A 13,268-nucleotide genomic window follows, 5' to 3' on the forward strand; every position below is an offset into this window, starting at 1 on the left:
ATAGAATGTCAGAGAAAAAAGAGAAGACTCAAATCGTTATAATCAGATATTAAAGAGGGGACATTACTACTAACTTTACATAAATAAAAAGGATGATAAGAAAATACTATTACCATATGTAATATGCACATCAACAAATTAACCAAAGGAAATGGACTAATTTTTAGAAATATAAAACCTACCAAGTCTGAATCACCAAGAAATGGAGAATCCAGATAGATCTATAACTAGTGACAAGGTTGAACCAGTAATCAAAAACCCTCCAATGAAGAAAAGCCTTGGACTGGATGGTTTTGCTGGAGAAGTCTACAAAACATTTAAAGAACTAATACCAATCCTTCTCAAACTTTCCCAAAAAACTGAAAGTGCAGGGGATGCTTTCTAACTCACTAACTCATTTGTTGCCCCGATACTGAGCCAGACAAAGACACTATAGGAAAAAACAAAAACGAAAACAAAAACTACAGATCAACATCCCCTATGAATGTTGATACAAAAATTCTCAACAAAATATGAACTGAATTCCACAGCATATCAAAAGGATTATATATTGTGGCCAAGTGGGATACAGCCCTAGAATACAAAGATGTTCTAAAGAGAATTAAGGATGAAAAAATTACCTTATCTTCTCAGTTGATAGAGAAAAATCTTGTGACACAATTCATGATAAAACACTCAACAGACTAGGAATGGAGTGAAACTGACTCAGTTTAAGAAAGCCACATATGAAAACCCCAGGGCTAACATTCTATTCAACGGTGTTAGACAGAAAGTGTTGCCACTGAGATCAAGAATAAGACAAAGATGCCTGTTTTTCCCCCCCAATTCTATTCAGCATTGTGTTGGAAGTTCTAGCCAGAGCAACTAGTCAAGAAAAAGAAGTAAAAAGCATCCAGGTTAGAAAGGAAAAAGAAAAGTTATTTCAGCTCAAAGAAATGATTTTGCATGTAGAAAACCCTAAGATTCTACAGAAAAAAAACCATTAGAATAAATAAATTGAGCAATGTAGTAATACAAAATCAACACACAGAAATCAGTCACCCCTCTATATACTAACAATGAGCAACCTAAAAGAAATTAAGAAAACAATTCCATTTATAATAGCCTCAAAAGGAATAAAATACTTAGGAATTAATTTAATCAATGAGGTAAAAGATTAGTACAATGAAAACTCTAAAACTTTGCAGAAAACAAATGAAGAAGACAAGGAAATGGAAAGAAATCTCATGTAAATTGGGTTGTTTTGTTGTGGAGTTTTAAGGGTAACAATCCCTTATCAGATAAGTCATTTGCACATATTTTCTTCTGTGAGTTACCTTTGTATTCTGTTGATTGTGGCCTTTGGTGCACAAAAATTTTAAATTTTGATAAGTCCAATTTTTGTTTTTTCCTTCTATTACCTGTGCTTTTGGTGTTGCATAAGATACTACTGTCAAATACAATGTTATAAGGCTTTTCAGCTGTGTTTTCTTCTAAATTTTATATCTTACATTTAGGTCTTTAATCCAGTTTGAGTTAATTTTTGTTGATGATAGGTAAAGGTCCAAATTCATTCTTCTGTTAATTTTATGTCACTATATTTTACAATAAACAGTTAAGTTTTAAAAACTGTAATACCCTTTCATTAGTAAAAAAAAAAAAAAACAGCCTGTAAACTAAGAATAGCAGGGAACGTCCTCAACATGATAAAGGCCATACACAAGAAACCCAGAGGTAACATCATACTCAATGATGAGTGAACCTTTTCCCACTAAGATCAGGAACAAGACAAGGACGCCTGCTTTTTTCCACTTTTATTAATACCTTTTCATTTCTCTTGGGTAGACTCATCTTATCTGACCTTTCTATGCAATGGCTCTTCCCATCAATCCTTTTGCTTTCTGTCTTTCCTCTTAGCTTCCACATTATTCCTATGTCTTCCTCTCCTATTTGTTTCTTCCCCTCGTCTTTTGCTGGCTCTTTTTCTTTTGACCCAAGATGAATCTTTGATTCTCAAATCTTTTGATTCCAAGATGAGTTTTTAGCCCTTTTTTATCCTCACTTTTTCCAATGGGATTGATTTTTATAAACTCATATGCAGAAGGGGCACCTGGGTGGCTCACTCAGTTAAGCGTCTAACTCTTGATTTCAGGTCAGGTCAGGATCTCAGCCTTGGGAGATCAATGACTTGGGTTGGGCTTAAGATTTTCCCTCCCTCCCTCTATCAATAAGTAAATAAATATCAAAAGAAATTCACATGCAAAAATCACACAAGTTGAAATAAAAAATACAATGAATATCCATGTGCATATCAGGAGATAAACCACTAAATTCAAGAACTAAAACATCGCTTCCTCCGTTAAACAGAACCTTGGGGCCCCTCTCCAGCAGCCCCCCACCCCGCCGTCTCCGAGAGAGAAGCCAGCCGGGTAGCCTGTCCACTCGCGGCCCACCTACCAGTGCCCTCACTTCGGCTCCCTCCCACCCTGACCGAGGGGGTGTCCCCGCACTCACTCTACCCTTTGACCCCTTCTGCCTCCCCCCAGTTCACTCCGCTGCGCTGCACAGGGGCGAGGCGTCGAGGACGCTCCCGCACCCGTCCCCGCACCGACGCCTGCCCAGGTCCTTGCACACCCGCGCAACCAGCTCCCTGGCCCTTCGCCTGAGTTACCTTCCCGGCCGGGGCTCTCCCCTCCGCGGCCGCAGACGTCCGCTCCACCTCCTGCACTCCCGGGAGCTCGTTCGCGGCCCCCACCCCCCCGCCTCCCCTCCGGAAGGTCCGACACTCCCCGGGGTCCTCGCCGGCCACAGAGGACACGCGGGGAGGGGTCGTGGCTGGGAAGTAACCGACCAACGAGGGACACACAAACCGGAATCCACGGACGCCTGCGGCTCACGCACGCCCGAGGCCCAGGCGCCGGCGGCAGCACCGACGTCCGACAGACGAGGGGACGGCCGGGGCCGGGGCCGGGGCCGGGGGGCGGCTGCGGGGCCACTTCTGGGGCGTGACCGGGAAAGAGAAGCAAACGCGCTCCAGGCGAAGCTGGCGTGCGGCCACCGGGAGCGGGGCGCGGGGCGCGGGCGTCCTCGGCGGCGCAGACCGGAGACCCCTCTGCGGGGGACACGTCCTCCGCCCCGGCCCGTCCCCTCCGAAGGCGCCGGCTCGCTCTCAGCGCCGCCCCCTCACCCACCTTCCGCCACAGGCCCGCGTCTGCGGGGGCCGCGCTCCGCCCGCGTTCGGGGACCCCCGGGGAGCGAGTCCGCCTCGGGTCCGCAGGGGACGACCGGGCGCCTGTCCGAGGTCACCGGGGCAGCTCGGAGCGAAGCCGGGTCGGTCTCTGATGCCACAGCTCCGTCCCCTCCGTTGGGCCGCGACCCGCCGACGGCGTCCAGCAGACCGAGGCGGCCGCAGGGCCCGACGCTCCTGACCCGGGGCCTCGGGAGCCGGACGCCCCGGACGGCGCGGCCTCCCAGCGACCGGGTCCGCGGGCCTCGGCGCCGCTCCGCCGTCAGGACGGCCTCCGGCCCAGCCGACCGCCCTCCGGGCCGCGACCCCGGAAACCAGAAGTCCCGGCACCGAGAGAGTCAGGGTTCACGGTTTCCCACGCGGCCTCGCTCCCCGCGGGCCGGCGACCCGGCGACCGCTGCTGGCGCGGCGGCTGCTGTGCGCGGCCTCGGCGGCGTCCGGCTCCCGAGCACGCGGCGGCGGCGTCGAGGGCCGGCGGGCACCGCGGCAGGCGGACACGGGGACGGAGCGCCCGCTCCCCCGCCAGCCCCGACCGCGGGCCTCGACGCCGCCCCCGCGCCCGACCGCGGACCGCGGGCACCGCCTCCGCCTCGCCCCGCCCAGCGCGGGCCCCGAGCTGCGCCGCGACGACTTCCTCCCTCCGCGCGCCGGGCCCGGAAGTGACGTCGTGCGTGCGTGACGGGCGCTCGCGGCGCCGGGGGCGGGGCGCGAGGGAGGGAGGGCCGGCCGGAGGGCGGGTCGCGGACTGGCGGAGCGGGGACCCCTCGAGCGAGCCGTGGAGGGCGGCGGTCCCGACGCCGTGGAGCCGCAGCGCAGGTACGGGGCGGCGGGGCGCCGGCGGGGGCTGCGCGGCTGGCGGCTGCGGGCGGCGCGGCGGGGCGGGGGCGCCGTCCGGGCGGGGGCTGCTGGGTCATCCGCCCGTGCCGCCTCCCCGGCCGGGGCCGTTTCGCTCCGGCGCGTCCAGCCGCCGTCGGGCCCAGCCCCGGGCGCAGCGGCGCGGCCCTCACCGGCCGCCTCAAGCCTGTGGTGCCCAGCCGGGCGTTCCGGGCGTTCCGGGCGCTCGCGCCGCCTGCTGCGGGCCCGGCCGCGCCCCGACGGACACGCGCCTGCCGTTCCCGGCGCCCGCCCCGCGCGACGGCTCCGTCTTCGCTCTCCAGCGCGGAGTCTGCGGGGACCCTGCGGGCTCGGGCCCCGGGCCACTCGGGGGCCCGTCCGCGTGGACGGCGCAGACCGGGTCGCAGCCCCGCCGGGCCGGGATACCGGGACGCCGGGACTTCCGACCCCGCGTGGGTGCTGGGGGCGGAGAGGTCCGGGGGCGGGGGGCGTGCGGGCTTTCCCGGTGCGGGGCCTCGAACTCCTGTCCGACTTCGCCGGCGGCCGGGGCCCGGGGGCCTGGGGCGGGCGCGGAAGCCCCTGCTCGAGAGCCGTCTCGTGATGCCGTCGCGGAAGTTCGGGCGGGCGGGGGGGCGCTTAGAGGGTCACGGACGGCCGCGTCGGGCTGTGTCCTGCGCTCGTCCTGCCCGGAGGTGAGCGCGGAAGCCGCCGCGCGGGTCGCGGCCTCAGGGCGCTGGGGCGGAGGGCGGCGGCTCGGGTGCTCCGTTTGCGGGTCGGGGCTGTGGGTCCGGAAGCCGCGTCGGTCCTTTCCGCGCGAACCCGGGACTGCGTGTAACGTCTGTGAACTGGAAGCTCGCACCGAGGAAGCTGCGGGGCGGGGGGGCCGGGCCGCACTGTCGGTCCAGGCGGTGGTGCGCGGCGGAGGTCGCGGTCTCTGCGCGGACGGCCGGTCGGGGTCCGAGGGGTCACTCGCCTTCCGAACGGGCTGCGGGTCAGGGACAGTGAAGGTCCTTCCGCGCCACGTCCGGACCGAGCGGAGACGGAGCCCTGGGGCCGACCGCAGGTCCGGAGGGCGGGGGCCCCGTCGGGGAGCTCGCGGTGCGGGGTCGCGAGGACCGGGTCCCGTGGAGACGAGCGGGGGTGGGGGGATGCGGGGCCGGGACGAGCCCGCGCAGAGGAGGCCCGTGGCTCCCCCGGCCGCGGTTTGTGCGAAGTCAGCGGTGCGGGGCCGGGGTGCGGGGCCGGGGTGCGGGGCCGGGGGCGTCCGTCTGACGGGGACCAGGCCAGAAGGGCCTCGGCGCGGCCGAAGTGCAGTTCCGTGGGCCTCACGGCCGGCCGCCTTCCGCGGAGCAGGACTGTGCCGGCGCGGGGCCTGGTGCGGTGCCCGCTGCGGTGCCCGCTGCACGTGTGGGCCGCGCGCTCGTTTGCGGGCCGGTTCCTGGCGCACAGGGTCGGGCCTGAATCGCGAGCGTCGGTGGACGGGGTCGCCGCTCTCCTCTGCCCGCGGGCTCCGTCCGGCTGGGCCTGCAGGCCCTGTGGGCCCGCGTCACCTCGGTGAGCGTTCGCTGTCCCCGACGCGGGTTTAGTGGGGCGCACGCCGTCAGCACTCACGGGCTTAGCGCGCGGGAGCCCGGGTCGCGTTCCACTGCGGGTGCCGGGCTTCGGCCGAGGCGCGGGACGTCCGTCCGGGCGGTGAGCGCAGTCGTGGACCCGTGTCTGCGCCGGTGGCGGAGCGAGCGTCCGCGGCGGAAGCGTGGACGGTGCCGGGCGACCCCTGTCCGGCCGCGGACTCCGAGTGCGCGCGGTGAAGCGGCCCCTCGCGGCGCGGGACCGGACCTGCACGATGGAGTCGCACGTGTCGAGATCTTACTAACGGCCTTTTCCGCCGTCAAGCACCGTAGAGACGCGGCGCGTGTTCCAGACGACGGCGCTGGCTGCAGAGGACTCGGGTGGCTGCGGACGCGCCCTCGGGAGGCACGCGGTGGCTCACCGTCACCCCGATGAGTAACTTACGTGGTGTTTGACACTCGGGTGGAGCTCCTGAGACGCTTCGGGAAAAGGCCGGACTTCATGGTGCCGCTTGCAAGTCAGATGGTGGAGCTCCTGTGTTTGATGGAGCTCCTGTGGGGCAGAAGCCGTGACTCTTCTGTGCGGTAGAGCGTGTTTCCAGGTGTCCGGTGGCTTTCGCGTGTGTGGTCACCAGGGGGTGAAGAGCTGTAGTTGTCGTCCATGACTCGGATGGGTGGTGGTGAGGGTCACGAGTTAGGATCAGAGTGAGTTCAGGAGTGGGTGAGATGGTGCACCGAGATGCTTGAGCCTTCTTTTCCTCGGATGACGTCAGGGAGACTGCTGGAATCCCCGAAGCCGGAATGTAGCAGGAGCCTTTGGGTCTCTAAATTCTCTGTTGTTTCACCTTAAGGTGTGGCTGGCGGCCTCCTGTGCGCCAGCCACAGGTCAGCTCGGACGGAGATGGTCAGCAATCTCATGAACCGTTTTTTGAAGCTAGTCTCTTCAGTTCCCAAGCAGAATAAATAACCGTAATTGCATTTCTGGTGATTTCGCCTGTACTTTAAAATTAAAAATGACTTTTGGGGGATTTTTACATGGGATATATTTGTAATTTTCTGGTGCTCCAGAGTGAAAAATACATAATGAAACTTTTATTTTTGTAGTTCCTGTTGTTAGAGTTTCCTAATTTTAGACACAGTATTTGCAAAGGCACTGTCTTTTTTCTTTTGGACTACAAAAAAGGTCATGCATTTACAAGTTGAACTCATAAAGTGCTCATTAATGAAAGAAAATACCTTACTGTTACAATGATATTTACGTGGAGCGTGTCATTTACTTAGGTCACATCTTCTTCCAGAAAGCGTTCGTAATGGCTTACAGAGATACAGCATGTTATTGAGAACATACAGAAGTAAGGGGGTGACGAACTTAGCACCCAGGGAGAAAAACGAAGATGCAGACACATCTGTAAGATCCTCAATAAGGTGGAAGGAGACCTGTACACAAAGCACTTAGACCAGATTAAATACTTGTTAGAGGCCTCAAATTTGACTGCTTTTTAGCAGCCAGTTCAGAGAGAAGCCTAATCAGTTGCACAGTTCAGTGACTGTACGATAAAAGGCCAGTTTCTCTTTTGGATTCTGAGACTCCTTGTACTGACAGACTCCTCAGCTACATCCTTAAGGGCATAACAGCATTTCAGAGGACCGTGTTGTGCTTTACTTTGTGTTTTAGTTAGAAGTCTTCGTTGCCTCGTTGTGTACGTTGATGACAGAACGTCGGAGCGTAATTCAGCGAAAGCAGTTCTGGTGCTGGTGAAATAACGTGATCTAAGTACTTAGATTTCTACACTAATTTAATTGAAGCGTCTGTTTTAGACTATCTGGAGAAGTCAGTGGGGATCGTCCGTTCTTCAGGTCACCTTCCGTAAGCACGTTCTCAGTGGCGCTTTCTGGGACAGACTTAGAGCAGTGGGTTAGGGTCTTGCTTCCTGACGAGTTCCTCGAGTACTTCTGTATGTTGTTGTGTACTGTTTCACCACAGAGCCATGTTTTTGGCAGGCGTGTTTTTGGCAGCGTTATGAACGTGGACGCGTCTGACGAGGATGAATGCTTGAATGAAAGTCACCTCACCTCCACATAGAGATGGGCTTAGGGAATACCCAGCCATTTCTAGAACGAGGTTCGGGCTGTTAGCTGGGGCATAAAGAACGTTGGCTTGAAAAGTCCAGGCCTATAATTTATTTTTTTTTTAATATGAACAGATCCATTCATCTTAGATGGAGTGTTTAGAAAATTAATACATTTGTATTTTGCTCAAGCTAAAAAACTGCATGTTTAAGTAACAGTAGTTCAGATTTGTCAGTGGTAGCATGGGCCAGGCACTGTGTGAGTAGAAAGTTCTTCAGTTGTGTGATCTGTGTTGTCCTCTCCCTTCACCCTCCTTGAAGACACAAAGAAACGTGGCTCAGTGCAGTAGCTTGTTTCAGGTCATACAAGAGGTGGTGGAGATCTGCACTCTGGTAGTCTGACCGAATCAGTGGTCAGCACTTAACCATGACTTTGTAATACCTGCCGCAGACTAGACTGTGAGGTCCCAAGGGGAGAGCAGACATACACAGTTAATAGAGTGAGCGTGTGGACAAGTATTGGAACCCACTATTACAAAAGGGCCTTGAACAGTTTGGGATCTTTCTATCCAGATAACGGTTGGGGAGCTGCAACTTTTAAGGCATTTGGTCATAGTCTGTAAAGCTGGCGGGGGTGGGGGGGGTCTTCTAAGCATTCATCAGGATTGGCAAAGTGGGGAAATTTTTTCATGTGTTTGCACCTAAAATACATATATTTTTTCTTTTTGTTGGCTCTAAATTTGTCTTGACATCAGGAAAGCCACCATAATATTTATAAAGATAGTGCACCATTCTAGAAAAAGAGGTTGATACTCATATTTTATTTTTTTAAGATTTTATTTATTTATTTGACAAAGATCACAAGTAGGCAGAGAGGCAGACAGAGTGAGAGGGGGAAGCAGGCTCCCTGCTGAGCAGAGCCCAATGCGGGGCTCGATCCCAGGACCCTGAGATCATGACCTGAGCCGGAGGCAGAGGCTTAACCCACTGAGCCATCCAGGCGCCTGAGTAAACCATTATTTATTGTGCATTTTCATATGCAGCTATTTCAGGTAATTCCAAATTATTTTTTTTGAAGTATTCTAATACAGTTCCTCCGGTATATCGTAAATTATGACCTAGCTTGTGAAACTGCAGAATCAAGAACATCCTTATTCATCTTTAGTCAGTAAACAAGAGGTGGAAGTGTTGTTGCCTAAATGTAGTTATGTAACTTAGTGGTTCCTTAATTACATTTCCATAGAGCTTTTGACATTGTTTTTTAAACATGTTCCTGAAAAATGACTTGGGCTAGTGACCACAGTTTTCAATAGGATATTACAAGAAGAATGCAAATTAAAAAAATGTGAAAACAAAAAACAGAACTGTATGCTGATGAGATAAAATGTCTAAAATCCATTGTAATTAGTGTCTCAGGAAGTAATATGCTTGGCTTCTACTTAGCGAGTTGAGTTATATCTTTATTTGTATAAATTAAGTAGCCGCTGCAATTGTAGTTGTGGTGTGGTAAGTGTAGGGTTTTTTTGTCTAGGCTTTCAAATGTTGTACAGTCATGGGCAGACATGTCTTAAGTATCATTTACGAGGATTAATCAGATGGCAGAGTGCGTTCATACCCATATGCTAAAACTGCTCCATATTTAAGTTCTTTGAATAGCAACTGTATGTAAACACTGGTTTCTTCCAAGAGCCTGGTTTTGTTCTTGGACATACTTGGGAACAAATTGCAGACACTTTGTTGTCATTGTTGTTACCCACAAGAGGGTATAGGCTATTTATTTCAAGAAGAACTTTCTCATCCCTATGTAGACCATCAAAAAAAAAGAGAAATAAGAACTTTTGCTTTCTTAGTACTTAGGGCTAGTAATTGAATAAGTAAATTAGAAAATAAAAATCTCAACTTATTTCTTATTTTGTTTAAAGTGGTGCTTGAGAAATAAGCTAAGATTCTTTGACATTTAAAGTTCTTAGATTCTAACAGAAAAACTGATCAGGAGGTTTGACTTTAGGCCCCGCCAGTTCCAGCCCCAGACACAAGCACTAAGGGTCACGATGATCACGATGATGAGTCTGCCGTTTATGTAAGTGCAGTGCGAAGATGTCAGTTTATATTTGGAGAAGAATTAAGTGCTTTTTAAAAGATTTTTTTAAAAGACTTTATTATTTGACAGAGATCACAAGCAGGCAGAGAGGCAGGCAGAGGGGGAGGGGGGAAGCAGGCTTCCTGCTGAGCAGAGAGCTCCATGTGGAGCTGAGACCCTGACCTGAGCCGAAGGCAGAGGCCCAACCCACTGAGCCACCCAGGCGACCCTCTACTTATTATTTTACAACCCACAGGAAATGATTGTTTTTTGTAATCAGTATTTATGTGTATTTACTTACATGTTTACTGTTTCCATTACTTCTTGATCCTTCCTTATTTCTGTGTTTCTCTTTGGGATAGACTGATTTTTCTTTCCATTTGAAGAGTTCTCTCTCCTATTTCTTCTAATGCTAGTAGGCCCATAATGAATTCTTTAAAATTTATTTTTCTTTACTTTTAGAAAGAGTGTGCATGAATGGTGGTGAGTGGGTTGGTGGGGGTGGGGGGTGTAGTGTGGAGAGGCACAGAGAGAGAGAATCCCAAACAGGCTCAACGTGGAGCCTGACGCAAGGCTTAATCTTACCACCCTGAGATCATGACCTGAGCCGAAATCTAGAGTCAGATGCTTACCTGACTGAGCCACCCAGGTGCCCCTATTCTGCCTTTATTTTTAAGGGGAACAATTATTAAACACCACATTCTAGGTGGACATTTTTTTTCAGCACTTTCAATAGGTCATTCTGTTGTCTTAAGGCATTTATGATTTCTTTTGAAAATTTAGCTCTTAGTTTTATTGTCGCACCTATGAAAGTAATGTGTCTCTTTTCCTCTAGCTACTTTCAAAAATTTCTCTTTGATTATCAGCTGTTAAGTATGCTGTATCTCTGTGTTGTGTTTTCTGCGTTGGGGTTCACAGAATTTCTTGGATTTGTTATTTGTTTTTTTATCAGTTTTAAAAATTTCATTAATATTGGTTCTTATTCATTCTTTCCTCTTCTTTTGAGGAACTTCAGTTACGTACTCCATAGACTTTTCCACAGTGTCCCTGATTCTCTTTAGACTTTTTTCCCCCCACTGTATTTCCTATTAGTTTTTCCTTCTGCTTCAGTGTGGGTGTATTCTATTGACTTGGCTTCCAGTTCTAATCCTCTCTTCTGTTAGGTCTGGTCTGCTCTTAAATCTACCCTTTGAATTCTTAGTTTTAGTTATTATACTTTTCAGGTCTAGCATTTCGATTTTTAGGGATTACAGTTCTCAGTTAAAATTCTTCATTTTTAAAATATGTTCTTTCCCCTTTTTCTTACCTATTCTTAATTTATTTTTCACCTTTTAAATTTAAATTTTAATTTTTTTTAAAGATTTTATTTATTTAGATCACAAGTAGGCAGAGAGGCAGGCAGAGAGAGAGGAGGAAGCAGGCTCCCCACTGAGCAGAGAGCCTGATGCAGGGCTCTATCCTAAGACCCTGGGATCATGACCTGAGCCGAAGGCAGCGGCTTAACCCACTGAGCCACCCAGGCGCCCCCCCCCCAACATTTTAAAAAAAGGTTTTATTTTTAAGTAATCTCTACACCCAACATGGGGGTTGAACTTACAACCCCAAAATCAAGAGGTGCTGTACCAACTGAGCCCACCAGGCGCCCCTGTAAATTCCGCTCTAGATTTTCAGAGGTTTTCCATATGGTTTTGAAGCCCTCTCTTTGCAGCTGCAAAATTTGGTATATGTCCTCAGCATTGGGGGGGGGGGGGCGCGGAACCAGCCTTCTGTTAAGCCCAGCTCTCTTTGACTCTGTTTAACTAGGATTTTGGCTCCCTGAGTCTTGCCTTTCCTCTTTCCCAAAAGCTCTTATAGTTCTTCTGCCTAAAGTAAGTCTGGATTCTCATCATTTTGTCTCAGAATCATTGATACGCTTGGGGCAAAAGTGACTGCAGAATGTTGCTTTGTTTCTCCACAGTTCCTCTCTTTTTCCAGAATCCAGAGGCACCTAGATTCCTTTAGATTTTCTGATGCCTTTAAATAATAGATTTTTAAACATGTATCTAGCTTTCCTTGTTCTCAGCAGGAGTGTTGGTGGCCACAAACTACTTCATTGTATTTAGAAAAGAAGGTCTCCTACCAGTAAGGAAGTCATGAGAAGAAATTGGTCTTTTAATAATTGTTGTGCTTACTTTATAATTCTCGTTCTGGAAGAGTAGTCCTTAGCCACATCATCTGGGAACTTATTAGGAATGTGGATTCTCAGGCCCTGCCCCTGACCTCCTGAATCAGAAACTCTGGGTTGGGACCCAGTACTCTGTGCTTTAATAAGTCCTCCATGTGATACTGATTGCACGCTAAAATTTGAGAATAACTGCTTCATAAGATAGTTGTTTTGCTGTTTAGATTTCTACTTCTGCCTTCACTGGGCCCTGGAGAGTGTATATGGGGGAGAAAATGAAAGAAAATGGTCTGTATAGGTACTTTTTCGTCTTCTGAATAAATAATTCAATAAATTTAGGAAATGTGTATTGATTAGTCAGTCTGTTCTGGGCACTGTGCTGTGTGTCTGTGAACACGGAATGGACATGTAAGCAAGCTTTTATAATAGAACGCATTACAATAGCTGTATTTATAAAGTCCTGTACGAACCAGAAAGAATTATTCTATCAGTGGGAAAAGGGGAGTCAGATGTTATTTGAACGGGGTGGAATTTGAAGGTGGACTAACAGGCGGGTTCTCTAGGCTTGTTCATGAATACGATGACCGGGTAAGTTACTGTGCAGAGCAGGTCATTTTTGAGGACCCAAAGGGGTGCCTTTCTGCCAGGATAGCAGATGGAAGCCAGGACTGTTCTCATGAACTGGGATACGCGATTAACTAGTTTATAAAGAGCCAAGCGATGCTGCGAACCCACAGTTCTATGTTACCTTGTGGAAAACTCAGTGCTTTCAACTGTTTGTTTACAGTTACCGTTTATAATTCTTATTGGATGATTTTGGTAGTTTTCCTAGGAGTGCTCTAAACAGACTAGCGCAGGGTGACTTAAAGCTATACAGATTCATTCTTTCATAGTTACGGAGCTAGAAATCTGACATCAAGGTGTCCACAGGGCTCATGTTCTCTCCGAAGGCTGTAGGGAAGATGATTGCTGGCTGCCCTGTGGCTCCTTGGCTTACAGCCATATAATTCTGATTTCCACCTCTATGGTCACGTGGCCTCTGTGTCTTTATACCTCGGTGCCTCTCAGGGCCTTTTTATAAGGATACCAGTTACTGGATTTAGGGCCCACCCTAATCAGTATGACCTCATTCTATAATTACATCTGCCTAGAGCTGATTTCCAAATCAGGTTACTTTCGCAGTATTGAGTTCAGCCTGTCTTTTGGGGGGCCACAATTCAACCCACAACAGATGGTATGGTTTTTATTTTATTCTGTCTTAAGGTTTTATTTATTTGAGGGGGGGAGATAGCAAGAGAGAGCATGAGTGGGGGAGAGGGCAGAGGGAGAG

General features: G+C 50.4%; 1 protein-coding gene across 4 annotated transcripts in view; it reads left to right on the forward strand.

Moving 5' to 3' along the window:
• The first annotated feature begins 3,931 nt into the window (after positions 1–3,931).
• The window catches only part of RABGEF1 (RAB guanine nucleotide exchange factor 1), a 51,597-nt gene continuing 42,260 nt past the window's right edge, over positions 3,932–13,268 (forward strand). For 2 of the 4 annotated variants that reach the window (XM_080829908.1, XM_080829910.1), the window contains exon 1: positions 3,932–4,042. The gene's annotated coding sequence lies outside the window, so the exon portion shown is untranslated. The remainder of the gene's footprint in view (positions 4,043–13,268) is intronic. The other 2 variants (XM_080829909.1, XM_080829911.1) reach the window with 1 other exon arrangement.

Source organism: Martes martes (genome assembly GCF_963455335.1).
Source record: "Martes martes genome assembly, chromosome: 18".
Lineage (NCBI taxonomy): Eukaryota > Metazoa > Chordata > Mammalia > Carnivora > Mustelidae > Martes > Martes martes.